The sequence below is a fragment of the Portunus trituberculatus genome, chromosome 18 (genome assembly GCF_017591435.1).
Source record: "Portunus trituberculatus isolate SZX2019 chromosome 18, ASM1759143v1, whole genome shotgun sequence".
In the NCBI taxonomy this organism is placed as follows: domain Eukaryota; kingdom Metazoa; phylum Arthropoda; class Malacostraca; order Decapoda; family Portunidae; genus Portunus; species Portunus trituberculatus.
In genome coordinates this window covers 11382544-11399846 of record NC_059272.1, presented here as the reverse complement: position 1 = coordinate 11399846, position 17303 = coordinate 11382544, and the positions used below count along the sequence as shown (strand labels likewise).

The following is a 17303-nucleotide window of genomic DNA, read 5'->3' as shown; positions in this document are numbered from 1 at the left end:
AGGATGGTATCATCAGCGTAGGAGTGGATAGGGCAAGAAGTTTGGTTAAGAAGGTCATTAATGAATAATAGAAAGAGAGTGGGTGACAGAACAGAACCCTGAGGAACACCACTATCAATAGATTTAGAAGAACAGTGGCCATCTACCACAGCAGCAATTAAGCGGTCGGAAAGAAAATATGAGATAAAGTTGCAGAGAGAAGGATAGAAGCCGTAGGAGGGGAGTTTTGAAATCAAAGCTTTGTGCCAGACTCTATCAAAAGCTTTTGATATGTCTAACACTACAGCAAAAGTTTCACCGAAATCTCTAAAAGAGGATGACCAAGACTCAGTAAGGAAAGCCAGAAGATCACCAGTAGAGTGACCTTGACGGAAGCCATACTGGTGATCAGACAGAAGATTGTGAAGTGACAGATGTTTGAGAATCTTCCTATTCAGGATAGATTCAAAAACTTTAGACAAGCAAGAGATTAAAGCTATAGGATGGTAGTTTGAGGGGTTAGAACGGTCACCCTTTTTAGGAACAGGCTGAATGTAGGCGAACTTCCAGCAGGAAGGAAAGGTACAAGTCGATAGACAAAGTTGGAAGAGTTTGGCCAGGCAAGGTGCAAGCATGGAAGCACAGTTTTTGAGAACAATAGGAGGTACCCCATCAGGACCATAAGCCTTCCGAGGATTTAGGCCAGCTAGGGCATGGAAAACCTTATTACGAAGAATTTTAATTGTAGGCATGAAATAGTCAGAGGGAGGAGAGGGAGGGACAAGCCCAGAATCGTCCAAGGTGGAGTTGTGAGCATAGGTTTGAGAGAAGAGTTCAACTCTAGAGACAGAAGAGATGGCAGTGGTGCCATCAGGATGAAATAAAGGAGGGAAAGATGAAGAAGTGAAGTTATTGAGATTTTTTGGCTAGATGCCAGAAGTCTTGAAGTTTGAGAGATTTTGACATTTTATATTTATGAAGGAGTGTTTGGCAAGTTGAAGAACAGTCTTGGCATGATTCCAGGCAGAGATATAAAGTGCATGAGATTTAGGAGATGGAAGACTCAAGTACCTTTTGTGGGCAACCCCTCTGTCATGTATAGCACAAGAACAGGCTGAGTTAAACCAAGGTGTAGAAGGTTTAGGTTGAGATAAAGAATGTGCAATGTATGCCTCCATGCCAGACACTATCACTTCTGTTATGCGTATAACACAAAGAGATGAGTCTCGGACATGGAAGCAGTAATCATTCCAGGGAAAATCAGCATAATACCTCCTCAGGTATCCCCAGTTGGCAGAGGCAAAATGCCAGAGGCACGTTTGCTTTGGGGGACCCTGTGGAGGGATTGGAGAAATAGGACAAGATACAGAAATGAGATTGTGATCGGAGGAGGCCAACGGAGATGAAAGGGTGACAGCATAAGCAGAAGGATTAGAGGTGAGGAAGAAATCAAGAATGTTGGGCGTGTCTCCAAAACGGTCAGGAATACAAGTAGGATGTTGCACCAGTTGCTCTAGGTCATGGAGGATAGCAAATTGAAGGCTAGTTCACCAGGATGGTCAGTGAAGGGAGAGGAAAGCCAAAGCTGGTGGTGAACATTGAAATCTCCAAGAATGGAAATCTCAGCGAAATGGTAGAGGGACAGAATGTGCTCCACTTTGGAAGTTAAGTAGTCGAAGAATTTACTATAGTCAGAAGAGTTAGGGGAGAGATAAACAGCACAGATGAATTTAGTTTGAGAGTGACTGTTAAGTCGACGCCAGATGGTGGAAAACTCAGAAGACTCAAGAGTGTGGGCACAAGCAAGTTAAGTCGTTGCACACATAGACGCAACATCCAGCTTTGGAATGAAAGTGAGAATAGAGAAAGTAGGAGGGAACAGAGAAGGGGCTACTGTCACTTGCCTCAGACAGCTGTGTTTCGGTGAGGAAAAGATGAGGTGGTTTAGTAGAGGAGAGGTGGTGTTCTACAAATTGAAAATTAGATCTAAGACTGCAAATGTTGCAGAAGTCAATGTAGAAAAAGTTGAGGGGAGGTGTTAAGGCATTTGGGGTCATTAACAAGAGTGGCGTACGACCTGGGGACATTTTTGGTCCCCTCAGAATGGGACTCCGAGGTGATGGAGTCCTAGTTGTTGTATTTACCTAGTTGTAGTTTTACAGGGCCTGGGCTTTAGGCTCGTGTGGCCCGTCTCCATATCTACACTTATCCAATTTTTCTCTAAAACTATGCACACTCATTGCTGACACCACTTCTTCACTCAAACTGTTTCACGTCTTGACACATCTTTGCGGGAAACTATATTTTTTAACATCTCAGACATCTTGTCTTCCTCAGCTTTTTACTGTGCAATCTTGTGCTTCGAATGTCATATTCTTCTCTCAGGATCAGTTTCTCATTATCCATTTGGTCCATTCCGTTGATCAATTTATAAACCTGTATCAGATCCCCCTCTCTCCCTTCTCTGTTCCAGGATTGGTAGATCCATATCCTTTAGTCTCTCCTCATTTATGTCATCCCTTCAAATTCCAGAACCATTCTTGTAGCCATTTTTTGTAGTCTCTCCAACTTCCTTATGTGATTCTTTTTATGGAAGGTACACACTACTCCTGCATATTCCAATCTGGGTCTTATTATAGTACTTATCAATTTCTTCATCATTTCTTTGTCCATGTAGTGAAATGCTACTCCAATATTCCTTAGCAAATTATATGTCTCTCTGAAAATTCTATCAATATGGCTTACCGGTTGATTGTTATCTTCCATTGTCACTCCTAAGTCCTTTTCCTTTTTTTACTTTCTCAAGTTCTGCTCCATCTCCCATCTTATAGATTCCCATGAGTCGTCTTTCACTCTTTCCTATTTCCATGATATGGCTTTTGTCCACATTGAATTCCATCTCCCACTTTTTACTTCTTTCCCAGATCTTATTTAGGTCTTCCTGCAGTATTTCACAATCCTCTTTTTGCCTTTTAACTCTGCACAGTTTCACATCGTCTGCAAACAGATTTGTGTAGCTGTTCACTCCTTCAGGCATGTCGTTTATGTATATGAGAAAAAGTATTGGCACCTATACTGACCCCTGTTGCACTCTACTTTTACTGCTCTCCACTAGGACTTCATATCTTTAACTACCGTTCTTATTTCTCTCCCCCTCAAATAATTTTCCATCCATCTCAATGTGCTTCCTTTTAAGCCACCCTTCTTCTCTAACTTCCACAGTAATCTTGTATGTAGCACTTTATCAAAGACTTTTTTTAAATCTAAATAAATACAGTCAACCCATCCCTCTTTCTCTCTCTCTTGTACTCTATCAACTATTCTAGAGTAGAAACTCAATAAATTTGTTACACACGACCGACCTTTTCTAAAACCAAATTGGCTATTTGATAATAATTTGTTGTCTTCAAGGAACTCGATCCATTGTTTCTTTATTATTCTTTCACACATCTTGCATATTACACTAGTTAGTGATACCGGTCTGTAATTTAAAGGTTCTTCCTTCCTTCCGCTCTTATATATGGGAACCACCTCAGCTCTTTTCCATTCTACTGGTACTGTTCCATTTTCTATTGAGCATTTTATGATGTTGTATATAGGACTTGCTAGTTCTTCCCTACATTCTTTCAGTATTCTGCCTGAGACTTCATCCGGCCCCATTGCCTTCTCTTCATCCAATTCCTTCATTAACTCTTTTATTTCAAGCTTGGTTACTTTAATCTCTTTCATATAGACGGTCTCTCTCTATTACCCTGTGGCCTTTCAAATTTGGATTCCTTAGTAAAGACCTCCTGAAATTTACTATTTAATAGTTCTGCCATACTTTTTGGGTCTTCCACTATCCCGTTCTCTCCTTTTAACCTTTCTATTGTTTCTCTTTGCCTTATTTTCCCATCTATGAATCTGTAGAACAATTTTGGTTGCTCCTTACATTTTTCGACAATGTCCTTTTCATAGTTCCTTTCCTCTTCATTCCTCACCTCAGCATATTCATTTCTCACTGCCTTGAAGTTTTCCTTATTTACTGGATTTCTATTTCTCCTCCACCTTTTCCATACTCCATCTCTTTTCTCCTTTGCCCTGGCACACCTTGCGTTAAACCAATCTTTCTTTCCTTTATCTTTAGGTCTATATTTTGGGACATATTCCCTGACTCCTGTTTTGTATATTTCCAAAAATAAGTTATATTTCTCTTGCACCCTCTGAGTTTTCCATCTCCTCCCAGTTAATGTATTTGAAATAGTTCTTGAGATTCTCAATATCAGCCTTTCTGTAATTTAATCGGTCTCCTTTGTATGATCGTCTCTATCTTCCTTTCCCTCTTCTATATCCATTTCTAATATTACATGGTCACTCTTTCCCAATGGGCACTTATATCTTACATCATCGTTCATTTGTATACCCTTGTAAAAACTAGGTCCAATCTCGCTCATCGTTTCCTCTGAATCTTGTGTTTTCCTTTACTCTTTGGTCCATCATATTATCTATCATTAGGTTCAGGAATCTTTCTCCCAGGCTTCTTCCCCATACCACTTTCATAATTTTCCCAGTCCACTTCTTTACAGTTGAAATCTCCTACTAATATCACTTTTCTCCTTTCTTTAATGACTCTCATTAGACTCCTTATTGTGTCATCAATCATGTCTTTATATTCTTGAGTGGTCCATGAATTTGTTTTTGGTGGCACATATGTTCCAATGATTGTTGTTAACTCTATTTTATTAATCTGCATCTTAATATACAGTACTTCTGCTTTTCCTTCCCCATATTCCACTTGGTTTACCACCATCTCTTTCCTTAACATTATCATAACTCCTCGTCCTCCTTTACCCACTCTGTCTCTCCTCCATACATTATATCTATTATCCATGTCTATTTTGATTGCCTCATTTAGTTTTGTTTCAGCCAGGCATACAATATCTGGTTCTTCTTTCTTTATGTAATCTCTTAATTCTAATTTACTTGATAGAACCCGTCTATGTTCGTATACATCTTTAGTCTCTTGCCCTTATCACTTTCTAGTTAAACTTGCTCCACTTTTTCCTCTTCCTTCTATTTTATATACCATTTCCTTAGCCTGTCCCCTAGAATTCTCCAAAAAAAATGCCTTTTTCTCCTCCTCTGACCTTTCATTATTTTTTTTTCCCTTGCTGCTGCCGCCAGTTCGTTGTATCTCTTCCTTTCTTCCTCATTTCTATTTTCTTTATATATATATATATATATATATATATATATATATATATATATATATATATATATATATATATATATATATATATTGCAACCTTCTGTTTCTCTGAGTTTAGTTGTTCTATATAATATTTTTTCTGTTGCTGCTTGTGATTTTAATAGTATCTTAATTGGTCTCGTTGTTCCTTCTTGATAAGGTCCCATTCTATGTATTTCTTCTACTTCCTTTTCTAAGTTCTTCCTATCTTTGTCGTTTAGATTTTTTAGTTGGTCTTTGACTGATTTCATTTCCTCTTTTTTGCCTTCTTGGTCTATATTTTACGGGTTTTTTTTCTCAGTCCAAATATGATTACACTCTTCTTCTTTTCTGCAATTTCCCTTGCTAGATTTTCTTTTTCCTTAAGGACTATTATCATTTTGTTTGCCATATTCTCATCTCTTTCTTTTAGTTGTTCCTGAATCACCTGAAAATTATCCTTGTCTTTCTTATCTTGTACTCTCCATGCCTGTACTTCTTTCTTAATCATGTCCTGTACTCTTTCCCCTTCTTTGTTTACTAGATCTTTCAGGTCCTCTTTTTCTTTCTCTACTTTACTGAGTCCTTCATCCATCTGTTTCTTATATTTGGCTAGTTCTTTTTTCAGTTCCTCATTTTCTACTCTTAGCTTTGCTTCATTTTCTTCCACTCTTTTTAGCCTTTCTTTCAAGTTCAGAAACTCTTTTTCCTGTTCTTAGTTCTCTTTACTTCCCATACTCTCCCTTATCCATTTATCTAATTTCTTTCCAGTGCTAAAACTCTCCAGTGGAGGGTAGTGCTTGCCTCATCAAAACCTCCGAATCTCCCCTCTCCCTCATCAACATATTCATCCTCTTCTTGCAATCCTTCCCTAGTCTCATACCTGCATTTAGGTGTAAACTCTTTCTTACTCATGCTGCCTTACAATGTAATTCCTGGAAACTATTGCCACATAAGTAACCCAGGCCTCTGTAAACACAACATCAAGTAGTGAGATCAGCTGATCGCGAGGAACGTCAGTCCGCGCGTCCGTCTTGTGTGTGTGTGTGTGTGTGTGTGTGTGTGTGTGTGTGTGTGTGTGTGTGTGTGTGTGTGTGTGTGTGTGTGTGTGTGTGTCTGTCTGTCTGTCTGTGTGTGTAGTTGAGTGGGAGGGTGGGTGCATACTTGTGTATGTATGTATTGTAAGACACTGTCAAGGCAAAATAAATTTTATTAGAATTTCCAATAATTGGTAACAGCTAGAAGATATTCATGCAAAATATATTATTTTGATTTTTCTTGTGGTTAATGAAAAAATCAGTCCAGTTCCCAAACATCCTGACTTAAAGGGAATAAACTTGACACCCAAGGCATGATGTAGCATGCCAGCATGTTCCTTCACATAATCAGTCACAGGCTGTCTTGCACTTTGTGCCATATAGTGTATATCAAAATCATGATAACTCATGCTCTTATGGCTTTAGTGTACCTGTCAAAATTTCACATCCACTTCAACATTAGAGATGGTGGCTCATTATGTTCTGAATAAATTTGCCCCTCCACACAAGATTTCATGTCTTTCATCAGTAAACAATATGCAGCACACCAACAAACCAGTATCTTACCATTTCTCAAGTGTAGGGGAGTAGTCAGGTTTCAGCATCTGTCTACTAGCAGTGAGCCTGAGTGCAGCTTAGCTGATTTGCTGTCAGATTTTCACATGCTCTTATGATTCAGAGTAGTTCAGGTAGACAAATGTACACTGTATAGTAAGTCATGTATAATGATTGTTTAAATTTTCAAGTCCAGCAATGTTACAAAAGTACTAAGTGCATCAGTCATATTATGTAGAATTGATATGCAAATGATATATATGCCAAATATGAACACCCTCCCCATCTCTTGCACTCTACCACCAATCCTCCACCTGCTGGCAAGATCTATATACTGTAGACTGGTGTTATACACTTGCATATTACACTCTTACTATATGCTGTACATATTGTACTTTATCAAGGCAGAATATCAGATGTCGTTATTTTCTATCAGTTGCAAAGGCTAGAGCCCCTGTTGTTTTAGCTTTAAGACATTTTTAGTGTGTGTGTGTGTGTGTGTGTGTGTGTGTGTGTGTGTGTGTGTGAAAAGTTAGGAGAGTTGTTTGATTTAGCACCCAGCTGCTTAATGATGAGTGTCAAATATTATTTTTGCATATTGCAGATCAGTGTAAATACCAGTTATACATTTTTTCCCATATAAGAAATTTGTTGCAATAATGTGAGCATTTGGTGTGTGTGAAACTAGAAAATTTAATTATATGAATGATACTCTTAGAATATAAGTGACCTAGATGTCACCCTTTTCCTTTAAGGTAAAAACAGTAAGATGGAGATTTACCTCCCATGATATACATTCTCATGGAATTAGGCTCTGTGGATTCCTTTAAGTCCCTTTTCTCAATGTAACCACATGAGACTAATACTGATTAAGGTAGATATACTGACACTGGTAGGTCTCCTCTGGGTCTATCAGTAAATCTTAGAGGTTGAAAGTAGTCTTGCCATTTTAGACTGAACCAGTCAGGAGGAAGTTCTTTCAACATTTGTTACCTATTGATTATACATGTTTCAAATCCTTTATGCAGGTCACCCATTACTAATCTGGATTCATTGAGACCTTTAGGGTGCCAGATTACAGAGAGGTGAGGTTAGAACATACTGACTTATCCCAACACCACTTCATATCCTACCTTTAGAATATACCATACTGTAAATCAGTGCAGTTTGATTAATTTAAGACTACTGGTACAATGCTTTCTGCTGATACCAGTACTAATATATACATGTACTTAATTTCTGGCACATACCAATACTATCAATAGTGTCAATTATTTGTTTGCAAAGAAACTGAGCTAGTATATCTCTCCTTTCGTTCCCTTATATCATAAACTGTTGAAGACAATCTATGATTCACACAAGCTTCACACATTTTTTTTTTTTTTTTTTTTTTTTTTTTTTTTCAGAATTTTAACCTTATCTTGTATGGGTAACATACAGTGTTTGCACTTAACATAATGAGAAGCATTACCTTTGCTAGTGCCATGGCTGAAGCAAAAACTGAGCTGGTTTAATAATACATAGAGAAAAGCAAATTGAAATGGCTTCCCTATGTTTTAATGTGATACCAGCTGTTTATTCAACAAGTAGCTTCTTATGAACTGTATCACTTTGTAATGCTTCGTAGGATATCCACTCCTGGCTTCTGTTATTCTGATATAGTTTCTATTTCACTGTTAACCTGGTTGCTTCATCCTTTTTTCTAAACTCTGTTAAAAACATTGAATACATCGTGTCATCTATCCAACAAACAGTAACGGCAGCAGTCTGATGCAGTTACCTGGAAAATTTGAAAGTACGCTAGTTGAAATTAGTGCTAGGTTACTGATGAAACTGGATTAGTAATGATCAACTTACAGATATGTGTGCAACAGTTCTGCAACTTTAGGTGATGTCAAAGCTATTTAAACAGCATCTTAATCATTTTAATATTTTTCTGCACTAATTTTTAGTGCTAACTTTCATTATCATTTTATAATGAGATTCTTGCATATACATTCTTCATATGCTTTTGAGTTTACCTATGTATCTAGTTTAGATGTTGGATAATACAGAAGTTCTTTATTACTGATTTTGTTATGTGATTTACTCTCTTATTTACCATCAGAACACTGCATTCTAGACACCTCAGACAGTATAGGTTGTTAAAATACCTAACATGAAATTGTCAGACCTTTAAGTCTATTCATGTGGATATTAACTTATCTGATACCAATCCCTGGAAACCTCAAAGGAGTCCTTGAAATAAGTGATCATCAGTGAATTCTGTATGTACAAATTTTGAAATTTTTTACCTAAAATAGTGTGATAGTGTATAATTTTATGTAGCTATCACATGTATCACATGTACCTATATCTTTATCTAGGAAATGGCCATGACAGAAGTCTTCATTTGTTCTTATCTTTGCATCTCATAATCATTCTATTTATCTATTACAAGTATATACTTCTATACTGTGTCATCCCATCTCATGAACTTATCCCATGCATTTTGTGCATATCTTCATTATCTCATTTCATACCATTCAACCACTCTACGTTTCATTCCTTTTCTTGAAATATCACTGCTATCATACATTATTTTCCTTTTCCATTCTTTGCCTACTTGAGGCACTTCACAAGAAAATAATTTTATCTACCTGGATGCTCAACCATTGTTTTTGATAACATACATTAGTCTAATTTATATACTATGGTTGTTCCATTATACATAGGAAGAGTTATAAAAGTAAAACATCATAGGGGCATACTGTGAAGAACATGATAATACATATAATAAAGGGGCATGGATATCGATACATGTATATGGAATGACGGTCATAGATCTAGGTTTCATGCACCACAGTATTGCATTCCTTGTTTTGCTTCCTTATTATTTTTTTGGTCAATCTTTTCCTAAAAATACCGACTAGTACAAGCTTATTTCCCTTCCCATAACATAATGGAGCTTTACTTTCCACCATCTCACTTCATTTGTCTGTCACTTCACTGATACAAAAGTTAACTACAGTATCATCTTTCATCCATTTCATTGGTAAACTTTGAACTCACTTTCTAATTATGTTTTTCAATTTCCAATTATTTGGACTTGCAAGAGAGAAGTATGTATCAAGACACTTACAAAGTACATTTGACAATCCCTAACAAAAATCCTTTGTTTCTCATATTTTTTTTGGAAAAGTGGAATTAAGTATGCCTTATATATATATATATATATATATATATATATATATATATATATATATATATATATATATATATATATATATATATATATATATATATATATATATATATATATATATATATATATATATATATATATATATATATATATATATCTCTCTCTCTCTCTCTCTCTCTCTCTCTCTCTCTCTCTCTCTCTCTCTCTCTCTCTCTCTCTCTCTCTCTCTCTCAGTGAACTTACTCTATATGTTGAAAATAAATACATTGACCAATGGGAATGTTATAGTGTAATAATCACTATGAACAGTTATATGCAGTAGGAGTCTCATACCAACTGACAAGTGTCTCACTTGCATCATATATTTGGGCAAACTTTTTGTTCCTGAAAAACAACAGTGACTTGTGTCTACTGTTTATATTATACCGTACTTTGAATATGAAATATGGAAATGTAGGATAATTATTTGATGAAATTATATGAAAACCTTTGCTGACTACATGTGATATTGCCAGTTATTGTGAATCTCTTAGGAATATGATAAATATGAACATTTATGGAAAATTGAACTTTAATCTTGATGGTAAATTCTTTTTACTTTACTGTAATAAACAGTTCAATTTAACATGACTCTTACTGATTCTTTTATAGATTTAAGCTATACTTGTTGTATATATTTTAGAACTATTACTGTCTGTCTACATAAGGATTAAAACATTTAGCTTTTTTTCACAGATAATAATAAAGATATTTAAAAAGTAATCTTTTGCACATAGCGCAATCACATTCTGGATGTAGACTAAAGAGTCTTGTCTGTGCTGACTGACTACCTATATTGGCAGTAGAGAAGGGATTGATCACTCACCATCCTAGTAGTATGTTGCATCCCCATATTGGAGCAGAGGACGTAGTAGACATACTCATACAATGTGTATATACTATGGTATATATATATATATATATATATATATATATATATATATATATATATATATATATATATATATATATATATATAATGTCAGTTAAAATGGATGGTTAAATGATTCAGGTCAGAGAGAGTATTGAGTGATCTGAGATGAACCAAGCTATATACTGTATTATAAGACTGAAAAATCCTTAAGGTGAACAGTGTATGTAAGTTGTATATTCAACTGTATTTCAGTAAAAATTGTATTGCAGTAAGACCATTGCATTGTATGCTCTGAAATTATGGATAGGGAAAAGAAAATACTCTCTGAATATAGTATATATTTCTTGATATTACAAAAGGTGAATTCAGTGGAAGTGGAAACATTGCGGTATACTAGATAAGTTTCACTGAGTAATTTGGAAGTGTATCTATCATGTATCTTCTTCAACCATGTTACTTATTTTGTCATATATCGAGTGAAGGTTGGCTTATCAAGGGCCCAGCAGTTCGTCATGACCAGATTTCTGCAGAAGTGTGTGGACAGTCACGGCCAACGAGCAGCCATTTGAGGGCGGTTGAAACCGCGGTAGTGGAAACGTGGAGGCTGCACCCACATTGGATTCTGCCGGTTAGATGGGTTCTCCAGCAAAATAGTTGGCTTCTGCTGGGCCATTACACTAGCCACCGCCGCCGCGACCAACAGCAATATACTCAGCTGAAAAATAAAGAAGTTAGACACAATAATCAAAGAAGGGGACGTGTTCAAGCAATGGACGCTGCTCAGGTAGTCTACTCTCAGTTGCTTACCAAGTTCATGTTGGATGGTCAAGTCCGGAGACGAGTGTGGCTATTCGGGCTCCAGCGGCCTTTTATCTAGCCATGCTGCAAGGTGTGTTGCAGAGGCAGTGTAGGATGATCACCAGATAGTATATATTCTCCATGAGCTTATGAGGAACGAGAATATACTCGTTTCTTGCTTATCCACATCATCTTTAGCTTGAAGTCTTGGGTCGTCATTCTTTGTTTTTATTTTACACTCTTTAAATGTCATAATGAGTAATACATATTTTCATACGTGGTCCAGATGAAATGAAGGCCTAGTTGAGTGGGTGGAGTAATCTGCACGCTGTGTGGGGGTCGGATCACTGCTTCCCCCTCATTGACACGCTGCATCAATGTGATAAGCCTCTCCGGTTCTCCCTTCCCGCTTATCCCAGGGTAGGGAACGCAAATATTCCGATGGTGGTGGGAGTTTTGAAGAGAAACATGTGCTGGCTGAAGATCTTGTATTCGCATGTTCCCGCATTATATAATATCAGAACATTCATTAATTAGTAACAAAGTAATTGTTAATCTAAAATAAAGTTGATCTCTAGCCAAACTGCAAGAGTAAGCACGGTGTCAGAGTGAGATTAGCCGGAGAAAACGATGGAAGTGTAACTAAAGTGAAATAAAATTTCATTTTGAATGATTAAAAGAAATAATAAATAATAGATAAATACATAAATGAATGACAATCATATTGTACATGGAAAAATAAAAAAGTGACAAAAATAGTAAGGATATATATATATATATATATGTGTGTGTGTGTGTGTGTGTGTGTGTGTGTGTGTGTGTGTGCAAAACCAGTAACAATGATTATGATAACAATAATAATAATAATAATAATAATGATAATGGTGGTGGTCATGATGCTGACGATGATTCATATTTTCTGCACCTAATACACTCATGCAAAGAATGTGGCATAAATAAAAGGAAAGAGAGAAACTACGAGTGGTTATACATAAATGCTTGAATACTGATGGCCGAGGAGATTACTCTTGCCCACCTTCCCCTTTTCCACCACTGCGTTTCAACTCCGGAAGTAAATCGTGTCAATACTCTCATGCTGTAAGTCCTTCAGCAAACCGAGCTCTCAGAAGAAAGCTTCAACAGGCTCCGCTCGACCCGCTTTTTAAATCCGCATTGTACAAATATGGATCCGTTTGATATACAATTATGTCAGGAATGTGGAGTCATTAAGGAAAAAAAGAAGAAGAATGTTTCATAATACAGGAACCGAAGCTTAAGTGTCGGTCTATTGATGGTTTCTTGTAGCTTAACTTATTTTCTTTTGTTCGTTTGCTCTAAAGGATTTTGAAATTCATGAAATTGTATGAAAACAAACAGATTGTATTAGTGTGCATTTGGGAATGTTTTTGGGGACAATTGTGAAAGAGATGAGTGAGAGAGCTGACGAATGATATAGCAATAGCATGGAAAGGATGTAGGACTTTTTTTTATACTTTTTTTATGTAACTGTGTGTGTGTGTCTGCGTTTTATGTTCTGGTCTATAGCGCCTGTAGGTAACTTGAAGAATATTGGAAGCACTGTTAAGCTTCCACCCATTAATGGCGCAGGCAATTTTATTTATAGTGGTACCCCTGCTAGGGCCCATATCACCACCCAAGCGCATCTTTGATGTAACAACCTAGAACTGGATACCATGGTGACATGTAGGTAACTTTAAACCACTCGACAAATGGCAAAGTATCAAGGCAATACTTGTACGTGGTGGGATTTCAACCTACGTGTGGACGTCTGCCCTGTATGCTACACTGGTGTGTGTGCAGAGGCGGTCCTGGCTACTTTTACGCCCTGGTCGAACCCTCCATTGGACGCTTCCCCCCCACCAAACCCAAACCCAAACCCACCGCTGAAGCCTCCCAACGTACAAGGCTACAAACACAAGAATAAATATAGAAGGGGTGCCTCAGTGATCACTCCTCTAACTTGACGTGGATATTAAAAGTATTATTGCAGAAAGCTGGTGTTTTTTTTTTTTTGGTTTGTGTGTGTGTGTGTGTGTGTGTGGTGGCGCCCCCAAATAGATTGCGCCCTGGGCATTCGCCCACATTGCCCATAGCAAAAACCGTCCCTGTGTGTGTGTGTGTGTGTGTGTGTGTGTGTGTGTGTTCTAATTGATTTTAAGATTCCATCGTTTGTCTTTTATTTTACCTGTTTCATAGACGCCCCAGTCAAAGCCTGCTCGCAAAATTCACCACATCATCACTTGTTTCGTCTTCCTTAACCATCAATTTCAATAGTAATACTGATACCATTACCATCTTTTGTATTTGCAACAGTAACTTGGTAAGGTAAGTACGTATTTCACGTAAGATATTCTATAGAATATCTTCATCCTCACTTCACTAATGACGGCTGCGCCACTAAGGCCAGTGTTTCACATATACGAGTAAATGCGAGAATTTGTTGCAAGACTCTATCATTCTTCTTATTTTTTGCCGGTTTCGGCACAGAGATTTGAATTATTTATCATATCTTTCACAAATTTGATGAATTTCATTGCTACTATAGTAATTCTTCTGAGTCTGCCCTCCTTTCCCTATCCTAGACCTACAATATATACTTGTGCACTTAGCTACACTTTTACTTATCCCATCCTTCCAGATTTTCTTACTTCAGTGAATATTCCAGTCGAAATTTTCACTCATCACCATTTATATAGGTTCAGTATACTATAGCCATATTTTTATGCAATGGAGAACAATGAGAGCAACACATCAATCTCATGTCTCTTTTGGTTACTATAGTACCATTCATGGAATTCTAAGATGTGTCTCTTGTTTCTAGTCTTTCTTGCCTAACCTTCCTCGAAAGCAGCTTGGTACTGTGATCATCCTATCGATCATCTGGAGCGCTGCCGGACTTCATCACCTCGAAAAAGATGCACAATTAAGGACTCAAACAATAATTCTTGCTTGTTTCACTTCATTGCTTCTAATGTTTTTTCCTGAATTATTATCATCATCATCATCATCATCTTCTTCTTCTCCTTCTAATTCTTCTTCTTCTTCTTCTTCTTTTTCTTTTTCTTTTTCTTCTTCTTCTTCTTCTTCTTCTTCTTCTTCTTCTTCTTCTTCTTCTTCTTCTTCTTCTTCTTCTTCTTCTGTCTTTCTCTCCTCCTCCTCTGCTTGCTCTTTATCAGGTAAAAATGAAAAGAATTATTGCTTTTGCATGCTGCTCAGGTTTACTTTCTTCTTGACTATCAATCTTCCTCGTTGAACTTAACATCAAATATAGTTTTATTGTATAACATTGATTTCGTATATTTATTTAGTCAATTTACTTCATAAAAAAAAACTCTCTAAAGCATATTGCATTTATATATATATATATATATATATATATATATATATATATATATATATATATATATATATATATATATATATATATATATATATATATATATATATATATATATATATATATATATATATATATATATATATATATATATATATATATATATATATATATATATATATATATATATATATATATATATATATATATATATATATATATATATATATATATATATATATACATATATAAACAAAAATTTAAGTAAAAGTAAAATGTATTTATGATTTTCTGTATTTTTAACGATATATATATATATATATATATATATTAATCTATCTCCGAAGTCTCCCTTCCTCCATGAGCGCTCCACAATGGGAATGCTGGTTGCATCGACGGAAGAATCTCCACATCTATATTGTTCCCTTTCTGAATGTTGAAGCACAACACTTTTATAGCCTTCTGCTAGACCTCTGTCACATATGCACTCCTTTACTCTCTTCAGTCTTCCAAGCGGCATTCCTCTCTTATAAAAGTGACATCTGCCATCAGTTTTTAATGGCAGCTGTCATTAGTTATAGCTGCCTCTGACGTGTATCATAGCCGTGACTTCATCCTCTCCCCCCTCCACTCCCCTCTCCATCATATCTCCTTCACCTCCACTTCTCTCTCTTTCTCTCTCTCTCTCTCTCTCTCTCTCTCTCTCTCTCTCTCTCTATATATATATATATATATATATATATATATATATATATATATATATATATATATATATATATATATATATATATATATATGGGTTTTTTTTTTTTTTTACGTAGGGAAGAGGGCCAGCCAAGGGCAAAAAAAGAAAGGATTAAAGAAAAGGTCCACTTGAGTGCTGGCTCTCCAAAAAGTGCAAAAGCGTCAGCCAAAATTCTGGAGCAAATGCCTCGATACCTCCCTCTTAAAAGAAGACAAGTGGTAGGAATTCAGAAATACAGATGCAGGGAGGGAGTTCCAGAGTTTACCAGTGAAAGGGATGAATGATTGAGAGTACTGGTTAACTCTTGCTTTAGAGAGTTGGACAGAATAGGGATGAGAGGAAGAAGAAAGCCTTGTGCAGCGTGGCCGCAGGAGGAGGGGAGGCATGCAGTTAGCAAGATCAGTAGAACAGTTACCATGAAAATAGCGATAAAAGATAGAAAGGGATGCAACATTTCGGCGGTGAGAAAGAGACTGAAGACAGTTAGTCAGAGGAGGGAGTTGATGATACGAAGAGCTTTTGATTCCACCTTATCAAGCAAAACTGTGTGACTGGAACCCCCAAACATGCGAAGAGTACTCCATACAGGGACGGATAAGGCCCTTATACAGAGTAAGCAGTTGGAGGGTGAGAAAAACTGGCGGAGACGCCTCAGAACACCTAACTTCATAGAAGCTGTTTTAGCAAGAGATGAGATGTGAAGTTTCCAGTTAAGATTATGAGCAAAGGACAGACCGAGGATATTCATTGTGGAAGAGGGAGACAGTTGAGTGTCATTGAAGAAGAGGGATAGTTGTCTGGAAGGTTGTGTCGAGTTGATAGATGGAGGAATTGAGTTTTGAGGCATTGAAAACTACTAGATTTTCTCTGCCCCAATCGGAAATCTTAGAAAGATCGGAAGTCAGGCGTTCCGTGGCGTCCCTGCGTGATCTGTTGACTTTCCTGAAGGGTTGGACGTCTCTGAAAGAACGTGGAAAGATGTAGGTGGTATCATCAGCGTAGGAGTGGATAGGGCAAGAAGTTTGGTTAAGAAGGTCATTAATGAATAATAGAAAGAGAGTGGGTGACAGGACAGAACCCTGAGGAACACCACTATTAATAGGTTTAGGAGAAGAACAGTAGCCGTCTACCACAGCAGCAATAGAGCGGTCGGAAAGGAAACTTGAGATAAAGTTGCAGAGAGAAGGATAGAAGCCGTAGGAGGGCAGTTTTGAAATCAAAGCTTTATGCCAGACTCTATCAAAAGCTTTTGATATGTCTAACGCAACAGCAAAAGTTTCACCGAAATCTCTAAAAGAGGATGACCAAGACTCAGTAAGGAAAGCCAGAAGATCACCAGTAGAGCGACCTTGACGGAAGCCATACTGGCGATCAGACAGAAGATTGTGAAGTGACAGATGTTTGAGAATCTTCCTATTCAGGATAGATTAAAAACTTTAGACAAGCAAGAGATTAAAGCTATAGGACGGTAGTTTGAGGGGTTAGAACGGTCACCCTTTTAGGAACAGGCTGAATGTAGGCGAACTTC

The 17303-nt window shown here is 36.9% G+C and overlaps 1 long non-coding RNA gene across 1 annotated transcript; it reads right to left on the bottom strand.

Moving 5' to 3' along the window:
* Positions 1–11199: 11199 nt before the first annotated feature.
* LOC123505652 lies at positions 11200–12120 on the bottom strand. Its single transcript, XR_006675224.1, has 2 exons — positions 11682–12120; positions 11200–11589 (listed from the first exon to the last, which is right to left on the bottom strand). It is a non-coding gene; the product is annotated as an uncharacterized LOC123505652 (long non-coding RNA).
* Between the last annotated feature and the right edge of the window lie 5183 nt (positions 12121–17303).